Source organism: Pan paniscus, chromosome 6 (assembly GCF_029289425.2).
Source record: "Pan paniscus chromosome 6, NHGRI_mPanPan1-v2.0_pri, whole genome shotgun sequence".
In the NCBI taxonomy this organism is placed as follows: Eukaryota; Metazoa; Chordata; class Mammalia; order Primates; family Hominidae; genus Pan; species Pan paniscus.
Window position 1 is genome coordinate 75,215,494 of NC_073255.2, and position 14,016 is coordinate 75,229,509.

The window sequence follows — 14,016 nt, forward strand, 5'->3', positions numbered from 1 at the left end:
CCGAATGACATGGAATGGAATGGATTGGAATGGACTGGAATGGAAAGGAATGGGTTGGAATCAACCCGAGTGGAATGGAATGGAAGGGAATGGATTGGAATGGAATGGAATGGAATGGAATCAACCCTAATGGAATGGAATGGAATGGAATGGAATGGAATGGAATGGAATGGAATGGAATGGAATGGAATCAACCCAAAAGGAATGGAATGGAATGAAATGGAATGGAATGGAATGGAATGGAATATAATGGAATCAACCCGAATGGAATGGAATGGAATGGAATGGATTGGAATGGAATAAACCTGAGTGGAATGGAATGGAATGGAATGGAATGGAGTGGAATTGAAGCAACCCGAATGGAATGGAATGGAATGGAATCAACCCAAATGGCATGGAATGGAATGAAATGGAACGGAATTGAATTAACTGGAAAGGAATGGAATGGAATGGAATGGAATGGAATCAACCCGAATGGAATGGAATGGAATGGAATGGAATGGAATGGAATGGAATGAAATGGAATGGAATGGAATAAACCCGAATGGAATTGAATGGAAGAGAATGGAATTGATTGGAATGTAATAAACCAGAATGGAATGGAAGGGAATGGAATGGAATGGAAAGGAATGGAATGGAATGGAATGGAATGGAATCAAACCGAATGGAATGGAATCGTATGGAATTGAATCAACCCATATGGAATGGAATGGAATGGAATGGAATGGAATGGAATGGAATGGAATAAACCCGAATGGAATGGAATGGAATAGGATGGAATGGATTGGAATGGTATCAACCGGAATGGAATGGAATGAAATGGAATGGAATGGAATGGAATGGAATGGAATGGAATGGAATAGAATCAACCCGAATGGAATGAAATGGAATGGAATGGAATGGAATGGAATGGAATAGAATCAACCAGAATGGAATGGAATGGAATGGAATGGAACGGAATCAACCCGAATGGAATGGAATGGAATGGAATGGAATGGAAAGGAATGGAATGGAATGGAATGGAATGGAATGGAATGGAATGGAATCAAACCGAATGGAATGGAATCGTATGGAATTGAATCAACCCATATGGAATGGAATGGAATGGAATGGAATGGAATGGAATAAACCCGAATGGAATGGAATGGAATAGGATGGAATGGATTGGAATGGTATCAACCGGAATGGAATGGAATGAAATGGAATGGAATGGAATGGAATGGAATGGAATGGAATGGAATAGAATCAACCCGAATGGAATGAAATGGAATGGAATGGAATGGAATGGAATGGAATAGAATCAACCCGAATGGAATGAAATGGAATGGAATGGAATGGAATGGAATGGAATCAAGGCAAACGCAATGGAATGGAGTTGAATGGAAGGGAATGGAATGGAATGGAATGGAATAAAGGCGAATGCAATTGAGTGGAATGGAATGGAATGGAATCAACCCTAATGGAATGGAATGGAATGGAATGGAATGGAATGGAATGGAATGGCACGGAATGCAATCAACACGAATGGTATAGAATGGAATGGAATTGAATGGAATGGAATGGAATCAACGCAAATTGAATGGAATGGAATGGAATGGAATGGAATGGAATGGAATAAACCCGAATGCAAGGGAATGGAATAGAATGGAATGGATTGGAATGGAATCTACCTGAAAGGAATGGAATGGAACGGAATGGAAAGGAATGGAATGGAATGGAATGGAATGGAATGGAATGGAATGGATCCGAATGGAATGGAATGCAATGGAATGGAATGGAATGGAATCAACACAAATGGACTGGAATGTAATGGAATGGAATAGAATCAACCCGAATGGAATGGAATGGCATGGAATCAACCCGAATGAAATGGAATGGAATGGATTGGAATGGAATGGAATGGAAAGGAATGGGTTGGAATCAACCCGAGTGGAATGGATTGGAATGGAATGGAATGGAATGGAATGGATTGGAATGGAATGGAATGGAATGGAATCAACACTAATGGAATGGAATGGAATGGAATGGAATCAACCCAAAAGGAATGGAATGGAATGAAATGGAATGGAATGGAATGGAATGGAATCAACCAGAATGGAATGGAATGGAATGGAATGGAATGGATTGGAATGGAATCAACCTGAGTGGAATGGAATGGAATGGAATGGAGTGGAATTGAATCAACCCGAATGGAATGGAATGGATTGGAATCAACCCAAATGGCATGGAATGGAATGAAACGGAACGGAATTGAATTAACTGGAAAGGAATGGAATGGAATGGAATGGAATAGAATGGAATCAACCCAAATGGAATGGAATGGAATGGAATGGAATGGAATGGAATCAACCAGAATGGAATGGAATGGAATGGAATGGAATAAACCCGAATGGAATGGAATGGAATAGAATGGAATGGATTGGAATGGAATCAATCAGACTGGAATGGAATTGAATGAAATGGAACGGAATGGAATTAACCGGAATGGAATGGAATGGAATGGAATGGAATGGAATGGAGTGGAAATGAATGGAATGGAATCAACCCGAATGGAATGGATTTCAATGAAATGGAATGGAATGGAATCAACCCGAATGGAATGGAATGGTATGGAACTGAATCAAACCAAATGGAATGGAATGGAATGGAATGGAATTGAATGGAATGGAATGGAATGGAATGGAATGGTAAAAACACAAATGGAATGGAATGGAATAGAATGGAATGGATTGGAATGGAATCAACCGGGATGGAAAGGAAAGGAATGGAATGAAATGGAATGGAATGGAATCAACCCGAATGGAATGGAATGGAATGGAATGGAATGGAATGGAATGAAATGGAATGGAATGGAATGGAATAAACCCGAATGGAATGGAATGGAAGAGAATGGAAATGATTGGAATGGAATAAACCAGAATGGAATGGAATGGAATGAAATGGAACGGAGTGGAATTAACCGGAATGGAATGGAAGGGAATGGAATGGAAGGGAATGGAATGGAATGGAATATAATCAACCCGAATGGAATGGAATGGAATGGAATGGAATGGAATCAACCCGAATGGAATGGAATGGAATGGAATGGAATGGAATGGAAAGGAATGGAATGGAAAGGAATGGAATGGAATCAAACCGAATGGAATGGAATCGTATGGAATTGAATCAACCCATATGGAATGGAATGGAATGGAATGGAATGGAATGGAATGGAATGGAATGGAATAAACCCGAATGGAATGGAATGGAATAGGATGGAATGGATTGGAATGGAATCAACCGGAATGGAATGGAATGGAATGAAATGGAATGGAATGGAATGGAATTAACCGGAATGGAATGGAATGGAATGGAATGGAATGGAATGGAATAGAATCAACCCGAATGGAATGAAATGGAATGGAATGGAATGGAATGGAATGGAATCAAGGCGAATGCAATGGAATGGAATGGAATGGAATGGAATCAATCCTAATGGAATGGAATGGAATGGAATGGCACGGAATGCAATCAACACGAATGGTATGGAATGGTATGGAAGTGAATGGAATGTAATCAGTCAGAATGGAATGGAATGGAATGGAATTGAATGGAATGGAATGGAATCAACGCAAATTGAATGGAATGGAATGGAATGGAATGAAATGGAATAAACCCGAATGCAAGGGAATGGAATAGAATGGAATGGATTGGAATGGAATCTACCCGAAAGGAATGGAATGGAAGGGAATGGAAAGGAATGGAATGGAATGGAATGGAATGAAATGGAATGGAATGGAATGGAATCAACACAAATGGACTGGAATGTAATGGAATGGAATAGAATCAACCCGAATGGAATGGAATAGAATGGAATGGCATGGAATCAACCCGAATGGAATGGAATGGAATGGATTGGAATGGAATGGAATGGAAAGGAATGGGTTGGAGTCAACCCGAGTGAAATGGAATGGAATGGAATGGAATGGAATGGAATGGATTGGAATGGAACGGAATGGAATGGAATCAACCCTAATCAAATGGAATGGAATGGAATGGAAAGGATTGGAATGGAATGGAATCAACCCAAATGGAATGGAATGGAATGAAATGGTATGGAATGGAATGGAATGGAATGGAATGGAATCAACCCGAATGGAATGGAATGGAATGGATTGGAATGGAATCAACCTGAGTGGAATGGAATGGAATGGGATGGAATGGAGTGGAATTGAATCAACCCGAATGGAATGGAATGGATTGGAATCAACCCAAATGGCATGGAATGGAATGAAATGGAACGGAATTGAATTAACTGGAAAGGAATGGAATGGAATGGAATGGAATGGAATGGAATGGAATGGAACGGAATCAACCCTAATGGAATGGAATGGAATCAACACGAATGGAATGGAATGGAATGGAATGGAATGGAAAGGAATGGAATGGAATGGAATGAAATGGAATGGAAGGGAATAAACCCGAATGGAATGGAATGGAATATAATGGAATTGATTGGAATGGAATAAACCAGAGTGGAATGGAATGGAATGAAATGGAACGGAGTGGAATAAAACGGAATGGAGTGGAATGGAATGGAATGGAATGGAATGGAATATAATCAACCCGAATGGAATGGAATGGAATGGAATGGAATGGAAAGGAATGGAACGGAAAGGAATAGAATGGAATCAAACCGAATGGAATGGAATCGTATGGAATTGAATCAACCCATATGGAATGGAATGGAATGGAATGGAACGGAACGGAACGGAACAGAAAGGAATGGAATGGAATGGAATGGAATGGAATGGAAGGGAATCAACCCGAATGGAAAAGAATGGAATGCAAAGGAATGGAATGGAATGGAATGGAATGGAATCAACCCGAATGGAATGGAATGGAATGGAATGGAATGGAATGGAATGGAATGGAATGGAATGGAATGGAATGGAATCAACCCCAATGGAATATAATGGAATGGAATGGAATCAACCTGAATGGAGTGCAATGGAATGGAATGGAATGAAATGGAATCAATCCGAATGGAATGGAATGGAATGAAATGGAATGGAATGGAATGCAATGGAAAGGAGTGGAATGGATTGGAAAGGAATAGAATCAACCCAAATTGAATGGAATGGAATGGAATGGAATAAACACGAATGGAATGGATTGGAATAGAATGGAATGGATAGGAACGAATCAACAGGAATGGAATGGAATGGAATGAAATGGAATGGAATGGAATTCACCGGAATGGAATGGAATGGAATGGAATGGAATGGAATGGAATCAACACGAAAGGAATGGAATGGAATGAAATGGAATGGAATGGAATGGAATGGAATCAACAAGAATGGAAGGAATGGAATGGAATGGAAAGGAATGGAATGGCATTGAGTGAAATGGAATGGAATGGAATGAACCCGAATGGAATGGAATGGAATAGAATGGAATTGATTGGAATGGAATAAACCAGAGTGGAATGGAATGGAATGAAATGGAACGGAGTGGAATTAACCGGAATGGAATGGAATGGAATGGAATATAATCAACCCGAATGGAATGGAATGGAATGGAATGGAATGGAATGGAATGCAATCAACCCGAATGGAATGGAATGGAATGGAATGGAATGGAAAGGAATGGAATGGAAAGGAATAGAATGGAATCAAACAGAATGGAATGGAATCGTATGGAATTGAATCAACCCATATGGAATGGAATGGAATGGAATGGAATGGAATGGAATGGAATGGAATGGAATAAACCCGAATGGAATGGAATGGAATGAAATGGAATGGAATGGAATGGAATTAACCGGAATGGAATGGAATGGAATGGAATGGAATGGAATGGAATAGAATCAACCCGAATGGAATGAAATGGAATGGAATGGAATGGAATGGAATGGAATCAACGTGAATGCAATTGAATGGAATTGAATGGAAGGGAATGGAATGGAATGGAATGGAATCAAGGCGAATGGAATGGAATGGAATGGAATGGAATGGAATGGAATCAACCCAAATGGATAGGAATGGAATGGAATGGAATGGAAAGGAATGCAATGGAATGGAATGGAATGGAATCAACCCGAAAGGAAAAGAATGGAATGGAATGGAATGGAATGGAATGGAATGGAATATAATCAACCCGAATGGAATGAAATGGAATGGAATGGAATGGAATGGAATTTAATCAAGGGGAATGCAATGGAATGGAGTTGAATGGAAGGGAATGGAATGGAATGGAACGGAATGGAATGGAATCTATGCGAATGCAATTGAATGGAATGGAATGGAATCAACCCTAATGGAAGGGAATGGAATGGAAAGGAATGGCACGGAATGCAATCAACACGAATGGTATGGAATGGAATGGAATTGAATGGAAAGTAATCAAACGGAATGGAATGGAATGGAATGGAATTGAATGGAATGGAATGGAATCAACGCAAATTGAATGGAATGGAATGGAATGGAATGGAATAAACCCGAATGCAAGGGAATGGAATAGAATGGAATGGATTGGAATGGAATCAACCCGAAAGGAATGGAATGGAACGGAATGGAAAGGAATGGAATGGAATGGAATGGAATGGAATGGAATGGAATCAACACAAATGGACTGGAATGTAATGGAATGGAATAGAATCAACCCGAATGGAATGGAATGGAATGGAATGGCATGGAATCAAACCGAATGACATGGAATGGAATGGATTGGAATGGACTGGAATGGAAAGGAATGGGTTGGAATCAACCCGAGTGGAATGGAATGGAATGGAATGGATTGGAATGGAATGGAATGGAATGGAATCAATCCTAATGGAATGGAATGGAATGGAATGGAATGGAATGGAATGGAATGGAATCAACCCAAAAGGAATGGAATGGAATGAAATGGAATGGAATGGAATGGAATGGAATCAACCCGAATGGAATGGAATGGAATGGAATGGATTGGAATGGAATCAACCTGAGTGGAATGGAATGGAATGAAATGGAACGGAGTGGAATAAAACGGAATGGAGTGGAATGGAATGGAATGGAATGGAATGGAATATAATCAACGCGAATGGAATGGAATGGAATGGAATGGAATGGAAAGGAATGGAACGGAAAGGAATAGAATGGAATCAAACCGAATGGAATGGAATCGTATGGTATTGAATCAACCCATATGGAATGGAATGGAATGGAATGGAATGGAACGGAACGGAACGGAATGGAATGGAATGGAATGGAATGGAATGGAATGGAAGGGAATCAACCCGAATGGAAAAGAATGGAATGCAAAGGAATGGAATGGAATGGAATGGAATGGAATCAACCCGAATGGAATGGAATGGAATGGAATGGAATGGAATGGAATGGAATGGAATCAACCCCAATGGAATATAATGGAATGGAATGGAATGGAATGGAATCAACCTGAATGAAGTGCAATGGAATGGAATGGAATGAAATGGAATCAATCCGAATGGAATGGAATGGAATGAAATGGAATGGAATGGAATGCAATGGAAAGGAGTGGAATGGATTGGAAAGGAATAGAATCAACCCAAATTGAATGGAATGGAATGGAATGGAATAAACACGAATGGAATGGATTGGAATAGAATGGAATGGATTGGAACGAATCAACAGGAATGGAATGGAATGGAATGAAATGGAATGGAATGGAATTCACCGGAATGGAATGGAATGGAATGGAATGGAATCAACACGAAAGGAATGGAATGGAATGAAATGGAATGGAATGGAATCAACCCTAATGGAATGGAATGGAATGGAATGGCACGGAATGCAATCAACACAAATGGTATGGAATGGAATGGAAGTGAATGGAATGTAATCAATCAGAATGGAATGGAATGGAATGGAATTGAATGGAATGGAATGGAATGGAATGAAATGGAATAAACCCGAATGCAAGGGAATGGAATAGAATGGAATGGATTGGAATGGAATCTACCCGAAAGGAATGGAATGGAAGGGAATGGAAAGGAATGGAATGGAATGGAATGGAATGAAATGGAATGGAATGGAATGGAATCAACACAAATGGACTGGAATGTAATGGAATGGAATAGAATCAACCCGAATGGAATGGAATAGAATGGAATGGCATGGAATCAACCCGAATGAAATGGAATGGAATGGATTGGAATGGAATGGAATGGAAAGAATTGGAATGGAATGGAATCAACCCAAATAGAATGGAATGGAATGAAATGGAATGGAATGGAATGGAATGGAATGGAATGGAATCAACCCGAATGGAATGGAATGGAATGGATTGGAATGGAATCAACCTGAGTGGAATGGAATGGAATGGAATGGAATGCAGTGGAATTGAATCAACCCGAATGGAATGGAATGGATTGGAATCAACCCAAATGGCATGGAATGGAATGAAATGGAACGGAATTGAATTAACTGGAAAGGAATGGAATGGAATGGAATGGAATGGAATGGAACGGAATCAACCCTAATGGAATGGAATGGAATCGAATGGAATGGAATGGAATGGAATGGAATCAACACGAATGGAATGGAATGGAATGGAATGGAATGGAAAGGAATGGAATGGAATGGAATGAAATGGAATGGAATGGAATAAACCCGAATGGAATGGAATGGAATATAATGGAATTGATTGGAATGGAATAAACCAGAGTGGAATGGAATGGAATGAAATGGAACGGAGTGGAATAAAACGGAATGGAGTGAAATGGAATGGAATGGAATGGAATGGAATATAATCAACCCGAATGGAATGGAATGGAATGGAATGGAATGGAAAGGAATGGAACGGAAAGGAATAGAGTGGAATCAAACCGAAGGGAATGGAATCGTATGGAATTGAATCAACCCATATGGAATGGAATGGAATGGAATGGAACGGAACGGAACGGAATGGAATGGAATGGAATGGAATGGAATGGAATGGAATGGAAGGGAATCAACCCGAATGGAAAAGAATGGAATGCAAAGGAATGGAATGGAATGGAATGGAATGGAATCAACCCGAATGGAATGGAATGGAATGGAATGGAATGGAATGGAATGGAATGGAATGGAATGGAATGGAATCAACCCCAATGGAATATAATGGAATCGAATGGAATGGAATGGAATCAACCTGAATGGAGTGCAATGGAATGGAATGGAATGAAATGGAATCAATCCGAATGGAATGGAATGGAATGAAATGGAATGGAATGGAATGCAATGGAAAGGAGTGGAATGGATTGGAAAGGAATAGAATCAACCCAAATTGAATGGAATGGAATGGAATGGAATAAACACGAATGGAATGGAATGGAATAGAATGGAATGGATTGGAACGAATCAACAGGAATGGAATGGAATGGAATGAAATGGAATGGAATGGAATTCACCGGAATGGAATGGAATGGAATGGAATGGAATGGAATCAACCCGAAAGGAATGGAATGGAATGAAATGGAATGGAATGGAATGGAATGGAGTCAACACGAATGGAAGGAATGGAATGGAATGGAATGGAAAGGAATGGAATGGCATGGAGTGAAATGGAATGGAATGGAATAAACCCGAATGGAATAGAATGGAATAGAATGGAATTGATTGGAATGGAATAAACCAGAGTGGAATGGAATGGAATGAAATGGAACGGAGTGGAATTAACCGGAATGGAATGGAATGGAATGGAATATAATCAACCCGAATGGAATGGAATGGAATGGAATGGAATGGAATGGAATCAACCCGAATGGAATGGAATGGAATGGAATGGAATGGAAAGGAATGGAATGGAAAGGAATAGAATGGAATCAAACAGAATGGAATGGAATCGTATGGAATTGAATCAACCCATATGGAATGGAATGGAATGGAATGGAATGGAATGGAATGGAATAAACCCGAATGGAATGGAATGGAATAGGATGGAATGGATTGGAATGGAATCAACCGGAATGGAATGGAATGGAATGAAATGGAATGGAATGGAATGGAATTAACCGGAATGGAATGGAATGCAATGGAATGGAATGGAATGGAATGGAATAGAATCAACCCGAATGGAATGAAATGGAATGGAATGGAATGGAATGGAATGGAATGGAATCAACGTGAATGCAATTGAATGGAATTGAATGGAAGGGAATGGAATGGAATGGAATGGAATCAAGGCGAATGGAATGGAATGGAATGGAATGGAATCAACCCAAATGGATAGGAATGGAATGGAATGGAATGGAAAGAAATGCAATGGAATGGAATGGAATGGAATCAACCCGAAAGGAAAAGAATGGAATGGAATGGAATGGAATGGAATATAATCAACCCGAATGGAATGAAATGGAATGGAATGGAATGGAATGGAATTTAATCAAGGGGAATGCAATGGAATGGAGTTGAATGGAAGGGAATGGAATGGAATGGAACGGAATGGAATGGAATCTAGGCGAATGCAATTGAATGGAATGGAATGGAATCAACCCTAATGGAAGGGAATGGAATGGAAAGGAATGGCACGGAATGCAATCAACACGAATGGTATGGAATGGAATGGAATTGAATGGAAAGTAATCAATCGGAATGGAATGGAATGGAATGGAATTGAATGGAATGGAATGGAATCAACGCAAATTGAATGGAATGGAATGGAATAAACCCGAATGCAAGGGAATGGAATAGAATGGAATGGATTGGAATGGAATCAACCCGAAAGGAATGGAATGGAACGGAATGGAAAGGAATGGAATGGAATGGAATGGAATGGAATGGAATGGAATCAACACAAATGGACTGGAATGTAATGGAATGGAATAGAATCAACCCGAATGGAATGGAATGGAATGGAGTGGCATGGAATCAACCCGAATGACATGGAATGGAATGGATTGGAATGGACTGGAATGGAAAGGAATGGGTTGGAATAAACCCGAGTGGAATGGAATGGAATGGAATGGATTGGAATGGAATGGAATGGAATGGAATCAACCCTAATGGAATGCAATGGAATGGAATGGAATGGAATGGAATGGAATGGAATGGAATCAACCCAAAAGGAATGGAATGGAATGAAATGGAATGGAATGGAATGGAATGGAATGGAATGGAATGGAATCAACCCGAATGGAATGGAATGGAATGGAATGGATTGGAATGGAATCAACCTGAGTGGAATGGAATGGAATGGAATGGAGTGGAATTGAAGCAACCCGAATGGAATGGAATGGAATGGAATCAACCCAAATGGCATGGAATGGAATGAAATGGAACGGAATTGAATTAACTGGAAAGGAATGGAATGGAATGGAATGGAATGGAATCAACCCGAATGGAATGGAATGGAATGGAATGGAATGGAATGGAATGGAATGGAATGAAATGGAATGGAATGGAATAAACCCGAATGGAATGGAATGGAAGAGAATGGAATTGATTGGAATGTAATAAACCAGAATGGAATGGAATGGAATGAAATGGAACGGAGTGGAATTAACCGGAATGGAATGGAAGGGAATGGAATGGAAGGGAATGGAATGGAATGGAATATAATCAACCCGAATGGAATGGAATGGAATGGAATGGAACGGAATCAACCCGAATGGAATGGAATGGAATGGAATGGAATGGAAAGGAATGGAATGGAATGGAATGGAATGGAATGGAATCAAACCGAATGGAATGGAATCGTATGGAATTGAATCAACCCATATGGAATGGAATGGAATGGAATGGAATGGAATGGAATGGAATGGAATGGAATAAACCCGAATGGAATGGAATGGAACAGGATGGAATGGATTGGAATGGTATCAACCGGAATGGAATGGAATGGAATGAAATGGAATGGAATGGAATGGAATGGAATGGAATGGAATGGAATAGAATCAACCCGAATGGAATGAAATGGAATGGAATGGAATGGAATGGAATGGAATGGAATGGAATCAAGGCAAACGCAATGGAATGGAGTTGAATGGAAGGGAATGGAATGGAATGGAATGGAATAAAGGCGAATGCAATGGAATGGAATGGAATGGAATGGAATCAACCCTAATGGAATGGAATGGAATGGAATGGAATGGAATGGAATGGAATGGCACGGAATGCAATCAACACGAATGGTATGGAATGGAATGGAATTGAATGGAATGGAATGGAATCAACCCAAATTGAATGGAATGGAATGGAATGGAATGGAATGGAATGGAATAAACCCGAATGCAAGGGAATGGAATAGAATGGAATGGATTGGAATGGAATCTACCTGAAAGGAATGGAATGGAACGGAATGGAAAGGAATGGAATGGAATGGAATGGAATGGAATGGAATGGAATGGATCCGAATGGAATGGAATGCAATGGAATGGAATGGAATGGAATCAACACAAATGGACTGGAATGTAATGGAATGGAATAGAATCAACCCGAATGGAATGGAATGGAATGGCATGGAATCAACCCGAATGAAGTGGAATGGAATGGAATGGAATGGAATGGAATGGAATGGATTGGAATGGAATGGAATGGAATGGAATCAACACTAATGGAATGGAACGGAATGGAATGGAATCAACCCAAAAGGAATGGAATGGAATGAAATGGAATGGAATGGAATGGAATGGAATCAACCCGAATGGAATGGAATGGAATGGAATGGATTGGAATGGAATCAACCTGAGTGGAATGGAATGGAATGGAATGGAATGGAATGGAGTGGAATTGAATCAACCCGAATGGAATGGAATGGATTGGAATCAACCCAAATGGCATGGAATGGAATGAAACGGAACGGAATTGAATTAACTGGAAAGGAATGGAATGGAATGGAATGGAATGGAATGGAATGGAATCAACCCAAATGGAATGGAATGGAATGGAATGGAATGGAATGGAATGGAATGGAATCAACCAGAATGGAATGGAATGGAATGGAATGGAATAAACCCGAATGGAATGGAATGGAATAGAATGGAATGGATTGGAATGGAATCAATCAGAATGGAATGGAATTGAATGAAATGGAACGGAATGGAATTAACCGGAATGGAATGGAATGGAATGGAATGGAGTGGAGTGGAAATGAATGGAATGGAATCAACCCCAATGGAATGGATTTCAATGAAATGGAATGGAATGGAATCAACCAGAATGGAATGGAATGGTATGGAACTGAATCAAACCAAATGGAATCGAATGGAATGGAATGGAATGGAATGGATTGGAATGGAATCAACCGGGATGGAAAGGAAAGGAATGGAATGAAATTGAATGGGATGGAAAGGAAGGAAATGGAATGGAATGGAATGGAATGGAATGGAATGGAATGGAATGGAATCAACCCAAATGGAATGGAATGGAATGGAATCAACCCAAATGGCATGGAATGGAATGAAATGGAACGGAATTGAATTAACTGGAAAGGAATGGAATGGAATGGAATGGAATGGAATCAACCCGAATGGAATGGAATGGAATGGAATGGAATGGAATGGAATGAAATGGAATGGAATGGAATGGAATGGAATGGAATGGAATGAAATGGAATGGAATGGAATGGAATAAACCCGAATGGAATGGAATGGAAGAGAATGGAATTGATTGGAATGGAATAAACCAGAATGGATTGGAATGGAATGAAATGGAACGGAGTGGCATTAACCGGAATGGAATGGAAGGGAATGGAATGGAAGGGAATGGAATGGAATGGAATATAATCAACCCGAATGGAATGGAATGGAATGAAATGGAATGGAATGGAATCAACCCGAATGGAATGGAATGGAATGGAATGGAAAGGAATGGAAAGGAAAGGAATGGAATGGAATCAAACCGAATGGAATGGAATCGTATGGAATTGAATCAACCCATATGGAATGGAATGGAATGGAAAGGAATGGAATGGAATGGAATGGAATGGAATGGAATAAACCCGAATGGAATGGAATGGAATAGGATGGAATGGATTGGAATGGAATCAACCGGAATGGAATGGAATGGAATGAAATGGAATGGAATGGAATGGAAT